Below are 26139 nucleotides of genomic sequence, written 5' to 3'. Positions count from 1 at the left end.
AGCCCCAGGAGGAGGCACGGGAGGATCCAGCCACGAGGCCACAGAGCAGCAAGGGACTGGAGGGTGAGGGAGGACGTCAAGGGAAAGCAAGACAAGGGGAATGGAGAATTGAAGCTGGAGAAACAGATGGATTAAATAGTTAATCTGCATTATAAACAGCACAGGTGAGAGTCTGCTACTGAATCTCTTAATCCAGTTATTACCATTCAACGTGGTAATTTTCTCCTGTTCTGATGCACCACTCATCCTTCAGGTTTGGAAAAACAACAGTAGCATCAACAACAAATAAAAAGAGACACAAAAGAACTTTTTGTGTGTTTGTGCAGTTTGGGATTTCCCTCCTGTAAAAATGTACCAGCACTTGTAGGGGAGAACATCTTTGGAAAGAACAGGGCTGCATCACCCATGTGTTGATGACAGTGAATATTCCTGAGTAACTCAGAAGTGACAAGGTTGATACTTGGAGGCAAATGTGGGCTCCTGTCAGTCCAGCAGGGGAAGACAGAGCAGATGTGACCTCATGAGAATGTATTAGATGCAGATACAGGGTGTTTGAGTGGTGGTGCTTTACCCTACAACCCACCCAGGGGCCAGAAAACAGACCCTGCACATGAGGAAATACAAAGGGATGGCTGCAAGGATGGAGGAAAAACTTTGAAGAGATGAGGGCAAAAAAAGACCTGCTCACAAGCAATTTGTGACTCAAAAAGAGGAGACAAAACTGCTGATGCCTCTATCCATCCCTAGGCAGACAGGAGTCCTTCCCAGGGTGGGAAGTGCCAGCAGGGCCATGGCAGGTGGTGTCCCACACCCGTGTCACAGTGATAGCGGCGTTACAGGGACGGTGGGAGACCTGACCCAGGTGTGACCTAGCACACCTGAAAGGCAGCAATGGGAGAGCCCAGTGCCTTCCCCAGGGCCCTGTGAAAATCAGATGAAGCCTCTCAGTGTAGGAGAGGGGCTGTTGGCTTGGGAACGTGAATCTATCTGACACAAAGAGCCCTGAGTCCCTGTTCTGTCTGAAGCTCACGGAGCCGAGGGTACCTCTGTGGAAAGTGCTGCCCTGGATTTCCCATCCAGGTGCTTTATGGCTCAGTTACATGCCACTGAATATGCTAAGACCCTCATTTCAGAAGAGAGCAAAGCAAGGATGTGCTGATCCTGGAGTTTCAGCCAGTTCTGGAGGTGTGTTTGAAGGCAGCAGAGGTTGTCTTCTAGCCCAACACAGAGACTCGAGGTCCAAGATGGAGCAGATCCATCCAGTAAGATTAATTCAGACATCACATTTCAGGAAAAAGGACTGGATTCAGCTGCTTTTTTGGGAACCACCTGGGATTTCAGCAGGCAGGTTGATTAAATGAGCTGGAACTTTCTCCAGCTGCATGGAATCACTTGACAAGCTGCCCCAAGGGTGCACAGGACAGAGAGGTGCAGGTGGCAGGGAGCCCTCTGATCCTCAGAGCACTGGCAGGGGCTCTAAGGTCTCCTTGGATCCTTCTCCTCTCCAGGTGAGCACCCCCAGCTCTCCCAGCCTGACTCCAGAACAGAGGGGCCCCAGCCCTGGGAGCATCTCCATGGCCTCCTCTGCCCCTGCTCCTGCTGGTCCATGTCCTTCTTGTCCTGTGGCCTGGATGCCTGAAGCTTTTCCTTAGTGCTTCCTCTGGAGGAAAAATGATGGAGAGGAGAATATTGTGCTGAAGCAGTGCTGGTCCCATTCCTTTATTGCCTGATTGGAAAACCGTGTTCTCTAAAAAACAACAAAAAAAGAAACAACAAAAAACCCCAACACAATCAACAACAAACCATACTCGTTTGGAGGCATTTTCTCAGTACTGCATGGAATATTTGTGACTTAGCAGCAGCCACAACTTCTTGTTTTACCTCCACATAGCAGCTGATGTGGCTTTGTGAGCCCTGCAGAGATTGCACAGTCCTCCTGGAAGGGCAAGGATCTTCTGCCTCCAGCCCAGCCTCCAGGAGAGATCTCTGGCTTCTCTCTGTCAGATTTCTGCCTTTGTGTGTAGGATTGGGAAGGGTGTTTTCCTTCTCAAGGCCAAGGGATGCTGTGTGGGTGTGACTTTTTGAGTGACTCTCTGAAACAGAAGCTACCAGAGGTGCAGAACAGAGAGAAGAGAAAGTCACTCCCAAAAAAGGAGCCCAACCCAGCCTGATTCCTTTAGAGAAAAGCACCTGCACCATCAGCCAAGCACTTGATGTTGGCATTGCTGCCTGGAGCTCTCAGGCTGCGTCACTGCAGCAGAGCTCAGGCAGCAGAGCAATCCATCTCCTCCCTTTGCTGGCCTTGACACAGCCAGACATCCCCAGGCACTCCTGCAGCACCTGCAGGCTCAGCAAGCCCTGCTCTGGGTGGTGATTCTGTGCCTGATGCTGGAGGAAGGGATGCTCACCCTGTGCAGTCCTCACCTCTCCCCTCCTGCTGCTGTGCGGGGTAAAGGAACCACTCAAACCTGAGAATCGAGCCCAGCACTCATCAGGCCTTTGCTAATCAGCTCAACATGCAAATTGTGTAAAGAGTGGGCTTGGAGAGACGCCTCCAGCACAGGAGGGGAGGGGAGGGAAGGGACAACAGTGCCCCAGGCTCCTTTCAAGCCCCAGAGGACTCAGTGACTCAATGGCTGAAGATGCTCAAATGTCACAAACCTCTGGGGAGGGTCAGGATCTGGTGACACTTCTGGGACTGAATGGATGGTGCTCAGGGGAAGAGACAGCAAGGGGAAATATGGGACTGCACCAATTCTTGCCTCACCAATGCCATTAGGAAGAAATTCCTCCCTGGGAGGGTGGGGAGGCCCTGGCACAGGGTGCCCAGAGCAGCTGTGGCTGCCCCACCCCTGGCAGTGCCCAAGGCCAGGCTGGATGGGGCTTGGAGCAGCCTGGGACAGTGAAAGGTGTCCCTGCCATGGCAGGGGTGGAATTGAAGGAGCTTTAAGATCTTTCCAACCCAAACCATTCTGGGATTCCTTGCTCTTGAGATGGAAGCAAACATGGCCAGCCCATGGCAAACATCACTAAAACCTCCAGTTAAGGTCCCCACTGAGCTTCATCACAACATTCCTCCAGCCAGGGCTGGATTAGCATGTTGAAACTCTCCTTGCAAATCACATCTAATCAGCAGCTATTTTATTTATTTATTTTTTCAGAGCCCAGGCATGCAGGTTGCTCTGGAGGGCTGGATCTGCCTGTAGAAATATGCAGTCACCTGACTGGGGCCTCGTCATCTTCACAGGCTGTTTTGTAAACAGTCATTATAAATAATAAATCAACAGCATGCTAATGAAATGAGCTCTTTTCAGGATGCTTTAGAGAAGCCTCTAATTTAATATAGAAGAAACTCTAATCTGTTCTGCCAAGTTACAAAGAGGATTAAACTATCTTCCAATAATGGTGACATATTCAGGCTCTGTATTACCAGCACAGGAACTGAGGGAAGCATTCAGAGGCACAGAGGAGAGGTCAACTCCCCAATCCTGTTGCATTTGAAGGAGAACTGTTGCACCACAGTGCCTGGAAAACCTATTAAATCCCAGATCCCACACCCATGAAAATCAAACTCTGCTATCAGATTGGTGGGCACTGCCTTCACCCTTCAGTGAATTTAAATAAATCTTTCTAAGTCAATGCTGCCATGAGTTGGTCATGGCCAAGTGGTGTTTAAATATGTAGGAAGGAATTTGTTGCTCCAGTGTGTTTTCTTGTGAAGGAAGGACCTGGGGATAGCAAGGACCCAAGAGACACTGAGGTCAGATGGGAGGGACTGGGGACAAGCAAAATGAGTTGAATGAGTTTGCAATAAAATTTTGGGCCAATTTAATTTTAATTTTAATTTTAATTTTATTTCTGTGTACAGAACAAAGCATGGGTCTGAGAGCCTTGTCTTGCCCTTATTTTAGAGAGTCTGTCCTGAGAACCAGAAGCTGGTTGAAATTCCAACAAAGACCCAGCACACAAACACAACCTAGAGGGACAAAGCAATCCTCAGAGGAAGGGGAAATAGAAGCAATGAGTGACCATGGAAAGCTGGCTGGGAGAAGGTTGCATGAGAGGCTCTGGGGTTTTTCTCAGTGGGGCTCAGTGGCACGTGGAATTGAGAGGATTGAGATGTCTGTACTATTCCACTGGTTCTTATGTGGGGAACCACATGAAATAGCCTTTCTTTAAAAGCCATTCATGGATTGATGAAAATCCCTGCCAGCCCAGCACCCTCAGCACTCCCCCACAATACTCCAACCCATCCTGGGGCTGTGATCCTGAGTGCCTGAGCTGGGGAGCTGTGACAAGGGACAGCCTGAGGTGTGCAGGAGGGCTGGGGAGTGAGGAGTGGCTTTTCTGGCCTAAGAGGGCACAGGGAGATCTGCACAGCTGCCTCTGGGCATGAAGAACAAGCAATGTCCAGCTGTAGCACAGAGTCACAGATCCTTCACCAGCTCCACTGCCTTTCTCTGGACTCACTCCAGCACCTCAGTGTCTTTCTTGGGGCCAGATCTGCTGGATGAGGAGCATCTGCCAGCACCCCACCAACAGCAGCAGTTTTAGTCAGTGATCAACTCAAAAGTGCTCAGCAGACACATCAGAGATGGTGCCATTCCCCAGGAGAGCACAGGATGCAGTGCTGGAGACCTGACCCCACGCACAGAAAAGGGAGGAGATGCCCAGAGCATCCTGGGTGTCCTTGGTACCCATCACAGATCCTGAATAAAGCAAACAGAAACCAGCCCAGAGCTGGTGCTGGATCAGAGCCCCCAAAGAGCCCCCAGAGCTCCAGCTGCCAGCAGTGCCCTGGGGTCAGAGCAGGGCTGGAAGGAGCAGCCAGCACTCAATGCCTGATTATTTTCTCTCATTTCCTATGCAAGTCTCTCCTCATCAAGTGATCCCCCAGTGACCCACAGCTGCACTGATACACGATGCTGTGCCTGCACTGGCACCCTACACCCAGGAGTGCAGCTGTTGGGTTTTATACTCCAGCCTTCCTAGGTGCTGCATAAAACACAAAATACAGCCAGCCCCTGTCTCACCAGAGCATGCAGCCTTCTGCAGAGACACCAGAACATGCTTCATCTTCATGCAAGGTTTTACTAGAGAGAGTACCTCTTGTCTATTTAATAAGGAACTGTCTCTGCATGGATTCAATCAAGTAAAACAGCTATCAGTGTGCCTGGGAGTTTAAAATGGCTCCAGGTTACACTTGATTCCCTTATTTGAAATATTAAAAAGCAGGTTACTCCAGTGTAACAAAGACTTGCTGTGTCATATTTACACAAAGGCCATATTCATACAACCATAGAAGAGTTTAGGTGGGAAGGGACCTTAAAGATCATCTCATTTCACCCCCTGACATGGGCAGGGACACCTTCCACTGTCCTGGGTTTCTCTAAGCCCTGTCCAACCTGGCCTTGGTCACTTCCAGGGATGGGGCTTCCACAACCTCCTGGACAACCTGTGCCAGGGTCTCATCACCCTCACTGGGAAGAATTTCTTCCTAATATTTATTCTAAACCCGCTCTCTCTCAGTGGGAGGCTGTTTCTCCTTGTCCAGACACTCCAGAGCCTTGTCAGTGTCTTTCCATCTTCCTTGCAGGCTCCCTTTGGGTACTAGAAACCACTGTGAGGTCACCCCAAAGCTTCTCCTCTCCAAGCTGAACAGTCCCAGCTGTGCCAGCCTTTCCTCCCAGCAGAGCTGCTCCATCCCTCTGCTCATCCTGGTGCCTCCTCTGGCCTGGCTCCAGCAGCTCCAGGTCCCTCCTGTGCTGGGCCCCAGGGCTGGATACTGGCTTCTCTCTGTGCTGGGAATTCTTCTTGATAAAATAGGGCTGGATTTGGCCATGGAAGCAGCACCCCGCCCTGAAGGAGCTCTAATGCACCTTGCACCATGTCCTGAAGATCATTTGTTTGAAATTCATGGAGATCAAAGCAGAGTGCCCTGATGAAGTCAGAGATGTGCCCAAAGTCACATTGCTACGGCCCTTGTCAGCCACAATCTCCCCTCCTGCACTGCACACCTGAGGCCCCCTGGGAGACAGGGAACAACCACAGCAGGCAGGGCTGGAGGGGCCAGGAGGGATGGCCACAGGTCACTGAGGAGACACTGCAGCACAGGAACTCTCAAGGGCAGCCAGAGCCACCTGCAGAGGTGGCAAAGCTCCTGTCCTACAGAGGTGTCTGCTGTGGCCTGGCACCAGGGGCTCTCCAGGCACCTTGGGTGGAAGCTGCCCTGGGCTGTGCAGTGTGGCCAGGCCTCAGAGGGGCTGTGCAGTGTGGCCAGGCTCAGAGGAGCTGTCCTGGGCTGTGCAGTGTGGCCAGGCTCAGAGGGGCTGTGCAGTGTGGCCAGGCCTCAGGGGAGCTGACCTGAGCTGTGCAGTGTGGCCAGGCCTTAGAGGGGCTGTGCAGTGTGGCCAGGCCTCAGAGGAGCTGTCCTGACTTGTGCAGTGTGGCCAGGCCTCAGAGGAGCTGACCTGAGCTGTGCAGTGTGGCCAGGCCTTAGAGGGGCTGTGCAATGTGGCCAGGCTCAGAGGAGCTGTGCATTGTGGCCAGGCTCAGAGGGGCTGTGCAGTGTGGCCAGGCTCAGAGGGGCTGTGCAGTGTGGCCAGGCTCAGAGGGGCTGTCCTGGGCTGTGCATTGTGGCCAGGCTCAGAGGAGCTGTCCTGGGCTGTGCAGTGTGGCCAGGCTCAGAGGAGCTGTCCTGGGCTGTGCAGTGTGGCCAGGCTCAGAGGGGCTGTCCTGGGCTGTGCAGTGTGGCCAGGCTCAGAGGAGCTGTGCATTGTGGCCAGGCTCAGGGGAGCTGCCACACACCCACCCTGCCAGCTGTCCAGAGCTCCTGACCACGGGCACAGCCCCCAGGCTGCTCAGCCAGCCCGGGGAGCAGCTGCAGCTCTGGGGTTCTGTGCCCACTGGTGGAAGTGGGTGTTCTAGATTGCAAGGCAAGATGTATTCTGTAACCATCTGTATGGCAGTTGTTTTTTGTCAAGTGGGCAGTTTGCCTTATTTCTCTTTCTGAGTGCTCACATTCACACCTCCCTTGGGAGGGGACATTGCTGATAACAGCTATGGAATGTCCCTGCATGGCTGATAAGAACTACAGCATCCCATTGGGAGATGTGAGCCCAGAGGGAGGAGCCAAGCATTCCTGCCTGGATATAATCTTGAGTTCTGGAACACCAGCCAAGCATTCCTACCCAGATATAATCTTGAGTTCTGGAACACCAGCAGGGCCTCTCCACTGGATTCCCCAGAGGAGCAGCAGCTGCCTCTCCTTCCCCTGGATCTTTAGAGGAAGACTCCACTCTTCTCCAGGATTCCTGCTCCAGCAGAGCCACCCCTGACACTGCAGGAGGGCTGAGCCACAATTCCAATGGTTCTGCTGCCCACACCCTGACCCACAGGGTGTCAGGCTGGGTTCTGACTCTGGCAGTGTTGTTCTAGTGTACTGCATTGTTTATTTTATCATTTTATTTTTCTTCCCTATTAAAGAACTGTTATTTCCTGCTCCCATATTTTTTTTGCCTGAGAGATCCTTAATTTAAAATTTATAGCAATTCAGAGGGGTGGGGAGGGTTTACATTCTCCATTTCAGGAGAGGCTCCTGCCTTCCTTAGCAGACTCCTGTCTTTCCAAACCAAGACAGTGGGGGATCCACAGCTGGAAGTGGAGCATTCCAGTCCCATGGGAGGCTGAGCCACAGCCTCCCCAGGCTGGTCACAAGCCCCAGCAGGAGGCCACTCTGCTGTGAGGCAGCAGCTCCCTGCCCCATTTGCACAGGCTGTTCTCTCAAGAGTCTCTTCAAAGCTGAGGCAGCCCCTGGGGCTCCCTTGGCTGGCTAACACTGACTCAGGAGTCACTGAAAATTACTTTTCAGTGCTCAAACCCACAGGCTCGAGGGCAGGGAAGAGTTATGGTGACCCAGGCACCTAAACCCCAGTTCTGGAGCTGCTGTTCTGTCTGTGAATGACTGAATGAAGAGCCCTGAGCTCACAATAGGAGCAAAATCTCAATCTCTCAGGTTTATCCCATTTTTCCCCCTCTCTTCCAGACGTTTGCTGTCTCCAGCTCAAGCAGCAAAATTGTCATGCAACCTTGATATTTGCTGTAAAAATAAAGCCCAGCAGCAGCAAGCTGGCTGTGTGTGCTGTCCCACTGCCTGTGTGTGCTGGGTACCTCTCCCAGGAGCACTTTATAGGATGCTCACAGCATCCAAGTGTCTGCACGTTCAAAGAAAGGGAAGTTATGATGTTAGCACTGCCATGACCTTCAGAGAAAGGGACTAATTATTCCCAAGCAGGCAGCTTAGTGCTGGGCAGCTGCTAATGAACATTGATAGGGAATGAAATGCATCCAGATGCAAATTGCAGCACTGCCTTAGGAGGTTTATGAAGGAGATGATCTGTGCTGGCTGCAGCTCCATGGCTTTGCTGTGGATGAACCTTTCAAGATTTGTGTCCACCTCAATGCCCCCTTTTTTCCCCTTGCCCCACTTCCTCCCAGGCTGATTACAAACCAATGACCATTAGCAGGAGCAGAGCTGTGTGCTGCAGGCTCAGTTTCACTTGCAGGATCCAGGTGTTGGTGTCCAGGGATGCTTTGCTGCACCACCTGCAGCATCAGCAGCAGAAACTGGCTTTTGTTTTGGGGTGTGAGGGGAGGGAGCTGCAGAGCAGAGCCAGGCAAACTGGAAAACTGCTGCTCCCAAGGAGGGCACACCTCTCCTGAGTGCCAGGCTTTGGACAATGCCAATCAGAAGCCAGTCCCTATCTAATTCAGCCTGCTCCTCTAATCAATACATTGGCCAAAATGCAGCTCAGAGCTAAGAGTAATGGCAATCTACTAAATAAAGTGATTTTTTTCTGTTATAGAATAATCAGTCTGTTTTATTATCTAGACTTAAGTACCAGAATTTTACATAACTTGGGAACAGATAAGCTACAAGGGAAAAATCACAATGATTTCTGATGACTCCTCAATGAGAATATGTATAATTATGGGTCCTCCTGGCTGCGTCACCCAGAGCCCTTGGCAATAGTGGCAGAAGTGCAGCAAAATAAAGAAGGGCATAATCCTGGGGACAGGTGATGCAGTGGGTAGCAGAAAGGTGGGACAGAGCAGCTGGAATCACCTCTGAGCAGGTCAGGTGGCAAAAGGAGCAGTTGCTGGTTCCCACACAGTCAAACTGCATCCCTAAAAGCCATTTGTGCTTCGCAGGGAAAGCTGTGCTGAGGGCTGTGATTGCAATCACCCCTGGCAAGGCCCTTCCTAGGCATGGGAGGGGTGACAATGTCTGTTGTCAGCATCCTGGAGGAGCCTGGGACACCCTGGCAGGCTGTCATCAGCACGAGCTGGGTGCCTGCTGCTTGGCTGCCTGGCCAATTCCACCTTGCACAAGAAAAAGCAAACACAAAGAGGAGGTTGCAAAAAATTGAAGCGCCCTGAAGACAGGAAGTGTCAAAATCCAGGCTGCCCGCTCAGCCTGGCTTTGGCAGAGCTCAGGATGCCAGCAGGAAAGGAACACGTCTTCCATTTGATGAGGGGAAACATGCCTTGCTCTGTGTTGGAGAAGTTCAGGCTGTGGAAGGCTGTTTGATGTTTTGCTTCCCCAGCATCTCCAGTGGGTGTCCTGGCCCTGCTCAGGGCAAGCTGCTGATGCTGTGGTGGTGATTGAAGTCTTTGTCCCTTCTGGGCTGGGCTCTGGGATGCAGAATTCGGATTTCTGGGCTCCTTGAGATAAAAATATCAGTATCAGCAGGCGTCCAGTGGAGATCTCAGCCTGCGCTGCCCCTGCCTGGCAACGTGGGCTGCTCCTGGTGCTGCACTGAAGCTCCTTCTGACAATGAGCACTGACAGCTCTGCTTGGACCCCCCTTTGCCTCTGCTCTGCCAGTGCCTTTCCCAGAGGGGAGAGGTGCAGGGCACTGCAGAGAGCCCTGCTGCAAGCAGCCAGTCCTGCAGGGCTCCTCAGCCTGTCAGGAACATGCAGCTCCAGCAAGGGCCAAGCTCCTGCCAGCCCCCTTCCCTCTCATCTTGGATGGACACAGCTGAGTGCAGAGGGCACCGGGATTTTGTCAGAGCTCATTTCAGGGGTGAAAGCATCCTGCATTCACCTCATATCATCCATGATCTCACAGCTTGCTGTTCACTCAGGATTGTCCTGTGGGCAGTGCTGTGATGGTGGCAGAGGGGCTCCCCCACACCTCATTCCATCACTGCTCTGGTATCTGAGCCCCCCTCATCAGAACTGTGCTCCAGAGACTTTCCCATCTCCATTCTCTTCCCTGGACATGATCCAGCACCTCCATGTGGATCATGTTGAGGTGTTGGGGCATAGGTTGGACTTGGTGATCTTGAAGGTCTCTTCCAATCTAGTCATTCTGTGAATTCTGGGAATCTTCAGGGGCCCAGAACTGAACCCAGTACATTATTTCATGCATCCTGGAAAAAACTTGATATTTTTAGGCATAAGTAAGATCATCAGGAGTACTTCTGATCAAATATCCACAGAAAATAGCAAAGGACATCCATAAGGCCATCCCTGGGCACACTGAGGAGCACGGTTTGGTACAGCAGGCTGGCAGGTAGGACTGGACACTCAGAACATCCATCAGACAGGTTCAGCTCTGAGCTGCTGGACTCAGCTGCAAGGTTAGAGCATCCCAGTGGGACCTTCCACTCACAGGCAGGGAGCTGGAAAAGGACCTTGGGCAGTCATCTGCTCCATCCTCCAGCTCAAAGCAGGGCTAATTTAAAAACTAATTCAGGCCTTATCTTTCTTATAGGTTGTAAATAAACTGGACAATTCCAAAGACAGTGCAGAGACAAGATACCTTCTTGTCAAGAGCATTAACTCAGTCTCAGTGTTCTTCAGGGAGCAAGAGCTTCAAGTTTCTTGGTCATTTTTGTTTATATGAGCTCCAGTTGAGCAGTGACAGAAAAATTGGTTGAATTGTACCTGGCAGGACTTCTAAAAAATATTCAGTTTCATGGTAAAATGCATCTGCTTGACAAAATGGGACTGCTGGGTCATGTGGTGACCTTGGTGAAGATTCAGAGGGGATGGTTTCCCAAATGACAGGGTCAGAGGTGAAGACATCACATGAACTGACAGAATGATCAGGAGGCTCCTCCAGCAGCGCAGAAACGTGACCACCCTGAGGAACCTGGGTACCCCTGAAGTTAGCAGGAGCACCAGAGATGCCAAAGCCAGCAAAGCTGAGCTTGGACAGGCTCCACTGAGATGTTAGGATGAAGTTTCCCTTGCTGCAGGAGACAGCTCAACCCAAACATCTCATGCAGTTGGGAAGGATAGTTACCAACAAAGTTGGAAAGACCAGCTCTTGATGAGACTTGATGCTAGAATTCCCACATACCTTCTGGCTGGAAAACCATAGGAAAAATGTCCCAGTTTGAACAAAACCAAGCTGTCTCCAGAGCACTTTGTGTCCAGCAGAAATGCATATTCCTGACACATCCTGGGCTCACTGTAAGCTCTAAGTCATCTGCAGCCAGCCTGACTTGGGCAAAGTGGGCTAAATGAAGAAGAGAAATCTTCTTGTTGACTTGTGAAGAGGTGGCATCAACCCCCATTTCTGTTTCTCGATATATTTGCCTTATTATTTAATGGACCACATGCCCCACTCTTAGGGATGAAGGTCTAGATGTTAAATATTCTTCTCATCAATGCATCTCCTTCATTAGCACACCTGAAGAAATCCCATTTCAGTGGAGAGCTGGCTGCCTTGGCCCTTTTCTCTGACCACAGCCTCTCCCTAGGATGGGTTTACCAGGAACCAAAGACAACAACCATGGCAAACTTTTACTGCCTGCAGGGCCGTGGCTCTGGGACACTCGTGTGTGACTGGGGGTGGCTGCACAGCTGCAGCACAAGCAAAGCGTCCTGAGAGGAGGCACTGGAGAAGACTGCAGCGATTGCATTGTGATACAGAAGAAGTGTTAGAGCTAATCCATTGCCATCTGTCTTTATTTTGCTAACCCGTTCAGTTGGACGCCACAGAAGTGCATTCACAGCAGATGAGCTGGGAGAGCCGTGGCATGGCAGCTCTTGGATTACTGGCATGAAAAGAATCCTTTTGTTCACGAGCCAGGAAGATTAGCTGCTGCCACGTCTGTGTCTGGTTTGTAGGACAAGAAAGAGAAGATGCAGCTCTCTTGCTGCCTTGGCCACTGCTTTGTGGCATCCCAGCTCCAGCTCTTTTCTCACCTCCCTCTTGCTTTATCCTTCCTCTGCTCCTTCCTTCCTGCTCTCTCCTCATCTTGAGCTTTCTCTGTCTTTTCCATCTGCTTCTCTCCTCTCTTGGCATCTTCTCCGCTTCTGCTTGAGTGCACACAATATCCCCTTCTCCTCTTCCCCGAGTTCAGGCGGGCAACAGAAAAGTTCAGAGCAGCACAAGCTCCTCTCCACCGAGGTGCTTTACCTGCAGCCCCTGCTGAGAGAAAAATTGGCTCGCACCACCTGATCCCAGGCAATTTAGCTCACAGCGGGCGCTGGGGATGAGGCGCTTCTGCGGCCGCGGGGCTGGCGGAGCGGGGCTGGGACGGGGCTGGGAGCCCCAGGGCCGCTCCAGCCGCGCCCCGTGCCCGGCTCTGCCGAGGAGCAGAGCAGCCTGACCCGGTTAGAGCTCCCCGACGAGTCCAGCACGGCGTGAGCCGGGTTTGAGAAGCGCTTCTCCCAGCAGGCGCTCAAGCCCTCGGTGTCCTTCAGCTCCAGGAGCGCCACGCTGGAAGGAGATGCCCTTGAGATGGTCTTGAGATGCCCTTGAGATGGTCTTGAGATGCCCTTGAGATGCCCTCTGCGAGCTCTCTGCAGAGCACAGAGGAGCCTGGGTTCTCTCTGGGTTAGGGGTAAGGCACAGCCCCAGCTGCAGGGCAGGAATGCGGGATTGTAGAGCAGCTCCTGCTCGCCCCCGTGGGCTGGGGGCTCCAGGGGGTGACCCTGCCTCCATCAGGCACACCCGGGCTGGGGGCTCCAGGGGGTGACCCTGCCTCTGTCATGCACACCCGGGCTGGGGGCTCCAGGGGGTGACCCTGCCTCCATCGTGCACACCCGAGCTGGGGGCTCCAGGGGGTGACCCTGCCTCCATCAGGCACACCTGGGCTGGGGGCTCAGGGGGTGACCCTGCCTCCATCGTGCACACCTGGGCTGGGGGCTCAGGGGGTGACCCTGCCTCCATCGTGCACACCTGGGCTGGGGGCTCCAGGGGGTGACCCTGCCTCTGTCATGCACACCCGGGCTGGGGGCTCCAGGGGGTGACCCTGCCTCTGTCATGCACACCCGGGCTGGGGGCTCCAGGGGGTGACCCTGCCTCCATCAGGCACACCTGGGCTGGGGGCTCCAGGGGGTGACCCTGCCTCTGTCAGGCGCTCCCGGGCTGGGGGCTCAGGGGGGTGACCCTGCCTCCATCGTGCACACCCGGGCTGGGGGCTCAGGGGGTGACCCTGCCTCTGTCATGCACACCCGGGCTGGGGGCTCCAGGAGGTGACCCTGCCTCCAACAGGCACACCCGGGCTGGGGGCTCCAGGAGGTGACCCTGCCTCTGTCAGCACACCCAGGCTGGGGGCTCAGGGGGTGACCCTGCCTCCATCGTGCACACCCTGCAGGGATCAGAGCTGCCTCCTGCTGATTTCTGCCCTGGGGGAGGATGAGTGCGGGGCTGAGGCAGGGAGGGGAGGTGGGAAGTGTTCCTGTTCCTCCATGTCGCCCTCGCAGGTACAGAGCTGGGCACGCAGCACCAGCTGGCACCGCCCTGCCCTCCCCGGGCTCCGGGAGCGCTGGCATCATGTGCAGGGCACGCTGACCTTGGGGCTGCATTCCCACAGAGGTGCTGGAGAACAGGACCCTCCCCCAGCAGCTACTGGGGAAATGCAGCCTTGGATGGGGACACAACGTGCTCAGTGGTGTGCAAGGCTCCCAGACCTGCTTTTGTGACATCCTGAACTCGGTCCTGTACACTGCAGTTACCAGATGTGTGCCACAGCCAGCGTTCCCAAACACATCACTGCTGCAAATGCAGAGACTGTTGTGTGGGGCTAAAAGGGGTAAAGAGAGGTGTTGGCTTGCTTTAGGTGTTGTCAGTCCCTCCCTAACAGAGGTGAAAACTCACCCAAGTCAAAAAATTCCCCAGAAATAGGTCTCCAATAGTGGCTGAAGCGGGTGCAGTGGATGAGAGTGATGGTGTGCCTCCAGGAGCCAAGCTGCTCCCTGTCCCCCAGAGACTCAGTCCTCCTCCAGCATCCTTCACAGCTACCTCTGACTTTCAATCCACATTCGTGAAAAAACTTCATAATCTCCTGACTAGGGAAGGTTTTGGGTCATATACAGATGGATGGAAGGAAATTAATTTTCTGCTTGGGCACTGAATCGTCCTAGGAGAAGACCTTCATCTCACACTGCAGCTCGCTGGACCATGCCAGCCTGTTGAATTTCCTCGTGTGACACCATGGGGGGCTGTTTGGGCCCTTCACAATCAAATAAGAGTCAGAGATACATTAAAGATGAGAAATGAGAGTCCCTGCCCCCTTGCAGGGTGAACCCCTGCTTCTCCCATTGACAAAAACAGAGCCAGAATTTCACCCCCAAGGTTTTCAGAGCTGGTCAGTAATTTGGGGGTGCCCAACACCTCCAAAACTCTGCCCATTCATCAATATGGGGGTCTCCATCAACATCAAGAGGTCTCCAGGGTCTCATGCTGGTTTGGGGTGTTACCAGCCAAGTACCTACAGTCACCAAGGGTTTGGAGACTAAAACTCCATGAGGAGTTTGTGTTGCTTTGTGCCATCTCCTGAGAGCCAAGAGGGAATCTCATGCCCTTGCACATCTCATCCCTGCACTGGCTCAGCAGCTGGGCACTCATGGTACTCATCATCCTGAGCTCCCCCATGGGATCCTCTGCAGCCAGACCAAACCAGACCATGGCACCTGCAGCTTTCAACCTCAACACATCCTTGTGCATGGATCTTTGTGAGTGGTGGTGGCCTTCCCATTCCCATGTTGCTCCCTTAGGCTTGGAAGCAGCATGGCTGCAGCATTTGGGTCTGATCCTCCTCACTCCCTGTGCCTCCCAGGGGTGGAGTCCCCTGGGCAATCCTGGGGCTGGATGGATGATCCTGAGCCAGGTGGGCGAGGGGCACGGCTGCCAGGGAGGGGTGCCCGTGCATAGCAGCAGGGCAGGGTGCCTGGAGCTGGGCTCCTGTGTGCCCAGGGAGGGGGATGTGCTGGATCATGGCCCACAGGAGCCCTGCCAGCACCCCTGCATCAGATGGGAGCTGAAGGGCTGCCTGGCTCTCCGTGACTCAGCAATAATGCTTTGGGTAGTTAACATTTCATTATCATTTTTAAAGGCTAAGTGGCTTTTACCACCTGAGAAGTATATTAATGGCCCCAGTAAAACACTCCCCTGAGTGCCCTAATGCTTCTGTTATATCGATTCATTTCCCCCCTCCCCCCTTTCCTTCTTTCTTTTTTAAAACATTTTTTCTCTCTCCCTGCATGTATTCCCCCATTATGAAAAATACACACTCATTTATACGATGCAGACAGGGGGAATAATGCCTTTCTCCACCTAATAACACTGCTGAATCCTCCCTTCCTTACTTGCTTATTACTCCCCACAGCAGAGACACAAGAGGAAGATGGTGACAAACTCCTTCCCTGCCCCCACAGATGATCAGCTTATTCCCTGGGTTGTTCCCTGGGTTGTTCCCAAGGGGATTTCTTGGGGTTTGGAGGTGGTTTTGCTTCAGCCTCTGGAAGCCTCTCCCTTGGGTTGTGTTTCCTGCATCTGGTCTTCTCACTTCAAGAAAGGCATTGAGAGGCTGGAGCGTGTCCATGGAGTTGGGGAAGGGTCTGGAGCAGCAGGAGCAGCTGAGGGAGCTGGGCAGGGGCTCAGCCTGGAGCAAAGGAGGCTCAGGAGGGACCTTGTGGCTCTGCACAGCTCCTGCCAGGAGGGGACAGCCGGGGGGGCCGGGCTGTGCTCCAGGAAACAGGGACAGGAGGAGGAAAAGGTCTCAAGCTGCACCAGAGGAGGTTCAGGTGGGACATCAGGAAGAATTTCCTCACTGGAGGGTGGTCAGGCATTGGAACAGGCTGCACAAGGAGCTGGTGGAGCCACCATCCCTGGAAGTGTTCAAGAAATGTCTTCCAAGAAGAAGGCCTTGGAAGAGATCTCCAAGATCATCAGGTCCAACCTGTGATCAGCATCCTCTCAACCAGCCCAGAGCACTGAGTGCCACCTCCAGTCATTCCTTGAGCACCTCCAGGGATGGGAGCTCCACCACTGTCCTGGGCAGCCCCTGCCAATGCCTGTCCACCCTTCCAGTGAAGAAATTCTTCCTGATGTCCAGCCTGAACCTCCCGTGCTGAACCTTGGGGCTGTGTCCTCTTGAAGAAGATGTTCCCCAGCACAAATGCAGAGCCCCAAATTCCTGGATGCCACCTCCTGTACAGGCCAGGCAGGAGCCTCCCAGTCCAGATTTGGTTGCTGCTGATGCTGGGTCCCACAGTGAAGGACTGGCTATGTCAGCAGTGGCACATTGGTACCATGTGAGCTCCTCTGAGTGGCCAAGAAGGCCAAGGGCACCTGGCCTGTACCAGGAATAGTGTGTCCAGCAGGGCCAGGGCAGTGATTGTTCCCCTGTGCTGGGCACTGCTGAGGTCTTTTCCAACCAATAAATACTTCTATGATTCTATGGAGTAACTTCCAAAAATGATTCTCCTCTCCCCTCCACCCCTCTCATCAAAAAGCCATTTCTGAGAGATGAAATGCCAGCTTCAAAAGACAGGAAAGCAGGGAGTGACAGGCCCAGGCTGGCCAGGCACTGACCACGTTCTGCTGGTGAAGGTCACAGCTCAGAGTGCTCCAGATCCCCACAGGACTCTGTGGGATCAAACTCTCCTGTGATGCTGTGAACTCTCAGCTGAAGGCAGCTGCACCCTCTCATGTGCATCCTCCCATCCCTGATGCTGGCCAGGAGTTGCAGGAGGAAGGGGAAGCACCCTTGGGTCAAAGCTGAGGCAATTTAGCACCAGTGGCACCAAAGCTCAGTGTGTAACAGAACACACCAGTGGTGTCATTATATCCAGTCACAAAATGGAATTTTTCCCAATCAGTGGAGATGGACCTTGGGATGTTTTAAACCCTACTTTTCTGGCTGGGGTAGCAGCCAGCAAAACAAGGCAGATTGCAGTATGACTTACCTCAAAGTGCCACCCCAGCTCAGCTGGGGAAAGGGCAGCTTTGGGCTTTCTTCCTCCTTGTGAGTTTCTTGCAATTTTTCTGTTCTCAAAGTTTTACCTAAAGATTGGCAGTCCAGTTCCTTCCACATAAGTTACCTGCTTGGTCCTGAAGCACCAAGACTCCAGTGCCCACCCACAGAGGCTCCAGTCCTCAAATCCTCAGTTCTTCCCCATCTCTAAATCTGGGGAAATAGCTCCTCCCAGAATTTATTTCTCAACAGGCAAAGTCTGTATTCTCTGCTGCTTTTCTAAATGACCTTTCCCTATCTTGTCATGATTCCCTATCTAAACTATAGGGACAGGTGACTTCTTCTCATTGTCTCTAACATTTGTTGGTGTAAAATGGATTTCTTATCTCTGATGAATCCACCTCCCCTTTTCTCATCCTTTTTTTATATTTTTTGCTCTTCTCAGGTCAGTATTTCAGGTGAGCTAGAGAAATTAATTTGAGCCGTTTCTTGTCTCAGTCCCTTTCTCCTCCAGGAGCTCAAAGAGAGTTCCCTGCACTGCCCAGCCCTCAGGGAGGGAGGTTGCAAGCATCCTGAAAAGCCACTGAACCTTGCTCCAGCCCAGAGGGACTCAGCCCTCCCCTCCTCTCCTCCATCCCTTGCATTTATACCCTGACCCCGGGCTCTCTGCATGCCAGGCAGGGCTGTGCTCCCCTGTGGCTCTGCAGCTCTGCAGGGAGGAGCGGGGGCGGTTTGTGGGAAGAGGCAGAGCAGCAGCAAGGAGGGAGGGAGGGAGGGAGGCAGGAGGGTGTCACAGGAGCGGGCAGTGGCTCTGTTGTCCCGTGGCCGCTCTGAGCGCCCCCAGCCGCTCCGGAGCGGGAGCTGGCAGCTCCCGGGCACGGCCGCTCCCTCCGCCCCATCCCGGTCCCGGGGCTTTGGGAATCCAGCCCTGCACACACCGGCAGTGGAACGGGCAGTAAGGGCCGGGCCTTCCCTTCCCAGGAGCTGGGCTGAACCCCGGGAGCTCACCGTGCCCTCCATGGCAGCGACTGCTGCCCGGCCTCCCCGGCCCCTCTCTCCACGCTGGCACCCCGAAGCTTTACCCCTTCTCTTCCCTCTGTGTGCCCCCTTTCCTGCCATCCCCTCGGGCTCACTGGCATGCTGCTGGAGTGCAGGGGACACGGCTGCTGGGTGGATCTGCAGATACGCTGAGATGAGGAAGCTGGCTGAACTGATGCCCAAGTCTGCAGACTGTCACATTCAGAGCTGCTCTCCTGCAAGTGAGAAAATTTGGTCCCGATAGTAACACTTGGATCGCTGCTTTGCACAGATGTAACTCCTTTCTCCAGCTTCTGTTTTAATATGCTCGTTCCTGCCTATTCCTGGAGATGCAGTTCAGTGCCGGATGGAGGGAGCAGCCCAAGACACCCAGGCAGCTTCACTCTGCAGCCAAGGGGCTTCCCATTGTTCTCCCAAAAACCTGCCCAGATCTGGAGATCTTCTGCCCCAGGGGGCTCACAGCACATCCCACTCAAAAACCCACCCAGCCCTCAACCTCCACTCGTGGCATTTCCTGGGATGGGAGATTTGGGCACTGAGAGCTCCACACGTTGAGCTCCTCCATGCCCCTGTTTTCCTCCACCAGCCCATGCTACCTGTGCCAGGCGTTCTGGAGGGAGAGGGCTCAGGCCATGCCCTTCAAGAGCTGCCATGTGTTGTCCTGGAGCGGGATGGGCGGGACCGGGATGGCTGCAGCTGCAGCAGGAGCTGCCTGGCTTTGGGGCTTTCCGATTCACAGCCCTAATGCAACATTAATGGGCTCTGCTGGCGCTGAATATTTATAAACCCAGGAGCAAGTTCCTGCCCATGCACGGGAAGCCGGGGGCTGCAGGGCAGGGAGCAGCACACGGCCTCTGGCTCGCCTCTGCCCATGCTCCAGGCTGTGAGACCTGCCCCGTGCACCCGCCTGGGAAGGGGAAGAAGAGGACAACAGGGAGGATCCAGAGTTGAGCAGTCTGCAACACCTTTCCCTCCCCTTTCAATCGTACAGCTCTGCCTAAATTTGTGGAAAACCACACCAGGTGCACAAGCCCACCTCCCTCCCCTCTCCTGTCATCCCTCCCAACACCCCTGTGCTGCTGCAGCCCTTCCCAAAACCTGACTCTCCCAACCAGTGCCCCTTGTCCCCATGCTCTGCTCCCCTCAGCATCCCCTCCTCTCCCAATTTCCCTGACCAGACACCTCCCTTCCCAAACCCTGCTCTCCTCAGCTCAATGTTGAGGATTTCCCAGGGTTCCTTCCCACCTTTCTGCACATCCCGGAGATGCCAGGACCTGGTGCCTACATGGCCCTTCCCTCCTCCTGCCGTGTCCCTGTGGCAGCTGAGCCACACAAACCCCTGCTGTGGGTGGGTGGCAGTGGCCCAGCACAGGACTGTCCCCAGCACAGGACTGTCCCCAGCAGGGCAGGGAGGACACCCTGAGGAGAGCCTGTCCCAGCCCCCTGCAGCTCCGTTCCACGCTGCTGCCCGCAGCGACTGCTCCAGATAAGCCTTTTTCAGCAGGAAAAGCACATGGAAAAAAATGTATTTTTCCCCCCTCCCTTTTCAACCAGTTTCAAAGGGATCCTCTGCTTTTTTTGTTTGTCTCTTGGACTCTTTTGTGTGGAGGCAGAATGAGAAATCGCCCTGCTATATCTATCTGGCCAGCCAGAAGGAGATGCCAGCCTCCAGGGGACGTCACTTTTGGAGTGCAGGGACCTTCTCTCTCACCCAGCCTCCTTGGACCACTCTTCCCAGTGCAGGGCAGGTGGAAAGCCCTCCTTGGGGGTGGAGGGAGAGCCCAGGAAGGCTCCCACCCACCTGGGTGATGTTGCAGTGAGAAACATGGTTGGGCTGTGCTCCAGCTCACCTCACCTCGCACGGGCACTGCAGCTGAGGGGGCTGGGGGGTCCTGGGGTCCAGGGACATCCCCCTTGCCCATCTCCATGCCCATCCCCAGGAGTGCCCGTGGCCCAGGCCACCTCTCTCCTCTCCTGTTTGAGCCGTCAGCTGCAGCAGTGAAAGCACCTCCCCTTCCCGGCTCTACATTAAAAGAGCCGGACCTAAAATTAATTTAGCCCTGCTCTTTGTTGTGGACAATACAGAGGGGATATTGTGTGTGGGGAGAGAAAGACTTTTTGTTTGGGTGAGGAGACAGCGGCGGTCTGTTCTTGCGGACATCTGAAAACAAGGCTGGGAAGAGCGGCCCTTTAAGTTCGGCTGAAGCAAAAACACACACAGCCCCATCTCACAATTAAACACAGTATCAAACCGAGAAAGGATCAATTGAGCCTAAAACAGAAAGCTCCCCATGTGACAGATTCCAGAAAGTACGTGATACACCATGCCCAGGGCTAGTACATGCCTGCTGTGTTTCCCAGTACATGATTAATTTGACTCAGGGCAGGAGGCTGCAGGCAAGGGATCTGCAGCACACACTGAAAACTTTTAACACTTTGAAGACTGGAGGCGCGGCTGAGCGCCGCAGACAAAGGCACAGGCGGAGGCGGCGGTGGGAGCACGGGGTGGACGGACCCACGGACAGCCTCTGACTCGGTTCTCAGCCCGTGGCCAGCACGGGGTGCGCTTCCCGCTGCAGGCCAGCCCCGGCATCCCCAGGCAGCATCCCCAGGCCGCATCCCGCCTCCATCCCGCGGGGCTGCTCCCCACGGCCACGCTCCCGGGGAGCTTTTGGGGCTGGGGTCCATAGGGGCAGTCCCTGAGCTGCAGTGTCATCCCTCGGGTGTGTGACAGGGATGGCCTGGGGAGGCTTGTTTCCCTTTCCCGGTCCTACAGGTGACCTTGGAGATGCGCAGATTAGAAACAATTAATATATTAGTGGCTTAATTGCTGGAGAGTGCAGATGAAGGCAGCGGGCACTTTCCCCGGGAGGCAAGGGGTGGCGCTGCGACACCAGCGGAGCGGCCTGTCCTGGTGGGGTGCGGGCTGGGGACACTGGGGTGACAACCCCAAAGCTGCCCCTCCCTGCCCTCCACTGGCTGGCCACGGGGGGACACGCTTGTCTAAGGGCAGGATCCGATCTTGGCCGAGGGGACACAAGGGTGGCACCCCCAGAGCTGGATGCCCTCTGTTCCCCCTGCCCAGCTGTTGGGGACACAGCCCTTCCAGCATCCCCCTGGCTGAAGGGTGCAGGCTGGTGGAGAGCCCTCCCTGGGGGTGAGGGATGGGGTGGCATCCCCAGAGCTGGGTCCCTTGTCCCCCCTGCCCCCCGTGGGGGACACAGCACCCCTCAGGCAGAGCTCCCTGCCCGAGCCAGGGCTGTGCCACCAGCCCTGCACTCCTCGCTGGGCAGGTGGTCCCTGCTGCCACCCCCAGGCTGCCATCCTAGGGGCAATGTGGGGCCCACAGGGGCCACAGCCACGGCACTGGGGTGGCTGCTGTGCAGCAGCTGGGCTGGCATCACTGGGCTCAGACTGTGCAAGCCACCCCTGAAAGCAATCAGAGCCCAGGCTGTGGCAGCACTGCCCAGGATGGCTGGACACAGGACCTCACAGCTCTGCTTCTTGTTGCCAGCACATTCTCCTAGGCCTGGGAACGGTTTTAGCTTGGGAGTGACACTCCCCAGCCTCAGCCCTGGCTCTGGACCCTGCCCAGTGCCACAGAGGTGCTGCAGCCCATCACGGGGAGCCCTGAGATCCCTTATCCCTGGGGGAACACACCTCACCCAGGGCTGCTCTGATCCTGCTACACTGAGCCTTAAACCAGCACGACTCCTCCAGAAATATCTCTGTCAACAGGGCAATCCAGGCTGTCTCGTGAAGGAAGCAGAGCCACAAGCTACCAGGGGATGAGCCACACAGGGTTTGGCACCAGCAGCTCCTTTTCCAGGCACCTCTCTCACGTTAAAGCAGCTGAGCCATCCACATGTGGGATGCAGGACGGAGCGGGGAGCAGCAGGGTCAGCCCATCCTCGGGCTCTGACCCCCCCATAAAATGCAGCCCCTGCTGCCTGCCTCAGCGAGGGGCTCCGTTCATTATCCGCTGCCAAGTGCTCCGAGATGCGCGGATCAAAGGTGCCGGCGCAGCTCCAGCCTGATGATTATTGATCATCCCTTCCGAGCAGGTCCCAAACGAAGGCAGCGAGCCCTGAACGCCCAGGAGCCCAGGGAGGGCCCGGCCATCGACTGGCGATTTTTACTGCGGCTGACCCGAGCCAGGGAGCAATTTCTGTTCATCCATCAAGGAGGATCCAGGCGTGAGCAAACAGCCAGGTCATGGGCATTCATTTTATTATTAAATCCTAAAGGGGCCGCGGCTCGTGCAGCTGGATGTAAGTGATCTTCCTGCTCAAAAGACGAGCTTTGAATTTAATTTTGCAGCCTGGCTGATAGACCTGGGGATGACTCAGCCAGAAGAACCAGCTAGGCCTTCTCCTCGGGGAGGAGCAACACAGCCAGGAAGTCAGGGGCCAGCTCCCAGCACAGCACAGTCCTCAGGTTCCTCTTGGGGCTCCTGTTGTCCCTACTTCGCTCTCCTGTCCTCGTGCACCATGTGCCAGGGTGGCTGAGCTCACGTCGAGGGCTGTGCCTGGGCTGGGGACAGGCCCTGAGCTGTGCCACCCCAACACAGGCACAGGTGGAGTGAATTGTAACAGCCACCCCTGGAGCATGAACACCACGTGTGGATTCACCCTGCATGGCTGTGCACACACATCACCCACTGCAGAGGTGTGCTGCACACCCTGCACAGCTATACACACACCCTGCATGGCTGTGCCACACTCTGCATGGCTGTGCCACACTCTGCATGGCTGTACACACACATCATCCACTGCAGAGGTGTGCTGCACACCTGCACAGCTATACACACACCCTGCATGGCTGTGCCACACTCTGCATGGCTGTGCCACACTCTGCATGGCTGTACACACACCCTGCATGGCTGTGCCACACTCACTGCACACCTGAACCACACACCCTGCATGGCTGTATACACACCCTGCACAGCTGTGGCACACTCAGGAACAGCTGTACACACACATCACCCACTGCAGAGGTGTACCACCCTCATTGCTCACCTGTACCATGCACCCTGCTCAGCTCTGTCACACTCCCTGCACAGCTGTACTGCACTGACTGCACAGCTGCACCACACTCCCTGCATGGCTCTGCTCTATCACACTCCCTGCATGGCTCTATCACATTCCCTGCACAGCTGCACTGCATTCCCTGCATGGCTCTGCTCTGTCACACTCCTTGCACAGCTGCACCCCACTCCCTGCACACCCACACGCTGCTCCCTGCACCAGCCCATGCATGGCTGCCCGCACAGACCCTGCTGTGCCAGGGTCCTGCAGGACCAGCAGGGCCGGGGTGCTGAGGACAGGCAGGATGCTCCTGGAAGCCAGCTGTGAGGGAATGTTCCTGGAGGGGATGCAAATGCTGCTGCAGCTCCCAGGGCTGTGGGTGTGGGAGCTGAGTGCCCTCTGCTCGTGTCCCCTGGGCTGGCACCAAGCTGGCTCGGGGAGCAGAGCACATCAGCCCCTCTAATCCCTGGCGCCCATCCTCATCCTCCTCCTGCCCCCACAAGACTGGCTCCACTTTCCCCAGCAGGAGCCCAAGGAAAAAAAAGGAAGAGAGAGAGAGAGAGAGGGAGGGAGGGAAAGAGAAGCTAAAAATCTGTCTTCTTTAATTAATGAGGCAAGGCAGCCTGGAGAGCACGTTTGGGATCGCAGGCCCCCAGCCAGGGGCGAGCCAGCAGCCAGGGCAGTGACATGGAGGAAGAGAGATGGGGGGAGCGTGGGGGGACACAGGCACAGCTTTTTATACTCTCCTGTTAACTGATCCACGGAGCTTTCCTGGCATCGGTTTCAAAGGTATCCCTTCACTAATCCGCCCGGGCTGTTCCAGGATGGCGGTTTTGACCAGCAGGAAGGGGGAAGGGAGGGAGGAGAAACGGTCACAGGCAGACTGCACCTTTTCACAGCCCGCAGGAAAGAAAAGCAGGGGGGGGAAAAAGGAGCAGAGTGTGCTGTGGGGCCGGGGAGGGGAATGCTGCTGCTGGGGAGCTGCACAGGGCCAGTTCTGGGGACAGCTTGCTGCAGCATCCGGGGAGGGAACCAAATGGCACCTTCCAAATTTAGCTGCTGGCACGCATCTGCCCGCCGGGCACCGTGGGCATCCCCAGCACGCCCTCCCCAGCAGCCTGGCCTCTGTATGGGCTGATCCCCTCCCCAGTGACCTTCCCCAGCAGGGCTCCTGCTCCAGGGGGAGTGCCATAGGGCACCCACCCAAATTCCCTGCAGGGCACACCTCCCACCCAAGGGAAGGCAAGCTGGCAGCTATGCAGTGCATAGATACAACAGGAGGGAGGTGGCCCGGTGGCATTTGTCCCCTGGGAAGGGCTGTGTGGGTGCCACTTGGCTGTGTGAGCTGGGGGGATGAAGCAGAGGCAGCAGTTTTCACACATAAGCAGCATCTCAGGACCTGATTACTGGGGGCCAGACACTGCCTACCATTACAAGGGTCTTCTTTAGTTGTAGTTCTTGCTGCTCTGTTGCTGTTTTAGTTTCAAAATGCAGCCCCAGACAGAGCCTGGGTGAGTGTCCAGCCTGCTGTGGGGACTCTCCAGGCAGGCCCAGTCTGCTCCAGCAGCTCCCCAGCATCCCAGCATAATTTCCTCCTCAGCCCCATGAGCCACTGCCCTTCTGCTCCAGCACTCCCTCGTTCCAGGGCAGCCTCTGCCCATCATGCTGGAGGCAGCCTGGCTCTGTTGTGGCCATCACCAGTGGACACCAGCACCCCTGGCCTGCAGGGTGGACACCATGCCAGGCACCAGCCCTTCCATGGGACAGAGAGGAGATTGCAAGATTGGCAAGGAACCCTTCTGCAGGGCACCACTGCAGGCAGCAAAGGTGTTTGGTCATTAATGTCATTTTTTCAAATTGCAATTCAGAGCTGGGCACAGAGTCACCGCCAGGGAAAAGATGCTGGTGCTGACCCAGGGGTAGGTACAACAAGAATTTGCTTATGAGCTTTTTCTCTAGGTGGTTAAAAAGCTCAGTCTGTGTGACACAGAGAACTGTGCTAAGACAGATCCCACGCCACAGCTCTGATTTCCCTGTCAGGCCAAGGCCACTTTGCTAAAGCTCATGTCCTGATGTGTAAGATTTGGGCAAAGCCAGGTAAAAGCCTCAGTCTCCCTGTGATTCTGAGGTAGCTGTGCTAGCTCAAAAACCAGATGTGTTCTGCTCTTCAGCTCAGCTATCTAAACTAGCCTCAAAATGGCTACAAAACTCCTCTTCAGTATAGGGAAAATGTCAATCCTCCATCCAATAATATTTTTACAGCTTCTTGCTGCCCAGCAAACTCCCTTAAGTTCCAACAGTGTCAGTTCTGCATCATTTCTGAAAGGTCCTTTTTTGAGTGAAGGACCAAGTTTTTTGTGTGAAGAAGAGAAACCAAACCAAACCAAACCAAACCCTCCTGCAGAGGCTGAATGGCACAGTGCCATTTGGTGTTGAGGACTGCTCTGGGCTTTTTTGGTCCCTTCAGACCTGGCCCACCACATGGCCAGTGCTCCCTGAGAGCTGCTGGGAGCTTGGTGTAGCTCATGCACAGTCCAGTCTCCCAGGATGGAGTTTGCTCACCCATCTCCCATCTGTTGGAAGGGGGAAAGGGTTACCCCCACCCCCAAAGAGAGGAAAATCCTCTTTCCTGCCAATCTCAGCCCCTGATGCTCCCCAGGTTCTGAGGTGCTGTGCATGCTCCTGTGCAGAGAGTGCAGGCAGGAGGATGGGAAGGCAGCTGGGAAGGGGCTGAACACCTGATCCAATTTTACCCCAGAGTGTTGGGCATGTGTTGGACAGTCCCTTGTCCTGCAGACCTGCAGGCAGAGAGGCTGGGATGGCTGCTGCCTGGGGATGGGAATGCCATGGCAGAA

The sequence above is a fragment of the Agelaius phoeniceus genome, chromosome 15 (genome assembly GCF_051311805.1).
Source record: "Agelaius phoeniceus isolate bAgePho1 chromosome 15, bAgePho1.hap1, whole genome shotgun sequence".
NCBI lineage: Eukaryota > Metazoa > Chordata > Aves > Passeriformes > Icteridae > Agelaius > Agelaius phoeniceus.
The sequence above is the reverse complement of the archived record's forward strand: the minus strand, read 5'-3'. Positions refer to the sequence as shown.